Consider the following 373-nt stretch of genomic DNA (forward strand, 5'->3'; position numbering starts at 1 on the left):
GATTTTAATAAAATTTTGACATAACTTAGTTTTCCTGAAAATTTTGTGATTTATTTTATTTATCATGTATATATATATTTCTTTAATAAATGATTGAATGATATTACTATTTTTTCACTGGTATATATATACGCATTTCATATTTTATTGAATGAGGGGATAACATCAAAGTTGTTCGGCTAATAGAGAAGGGAATGATTTTGTGGGATGTCATAGGCTGGGGAAAATGACAGGGGTAAATGCACCGTTTTTGTTCAGATTATTGGACATTCATTTACTCCTACTACTACTGCTACTACTATTACTACTACTACTACTACTACTACTACTACTACTACTACTACTAATAATAATAATAATAATAATAATAATA

The sequence above is a fragment of the Palaemon carinicauda genome, chromosome 5, assembly GCF_036898095.1.
Source record: "Palaemon carinicauda isolate YSFRI2023 chromosome 5, ASM3689809v2, whole genome shotgun sequence".
NCBI classification, from domain to species: Eukaryota; Metazoa; Arthropoda; class Malacostraca; order Decapoda; family Palaemonidae; genus Palaemon; species Palaemon carinicauda.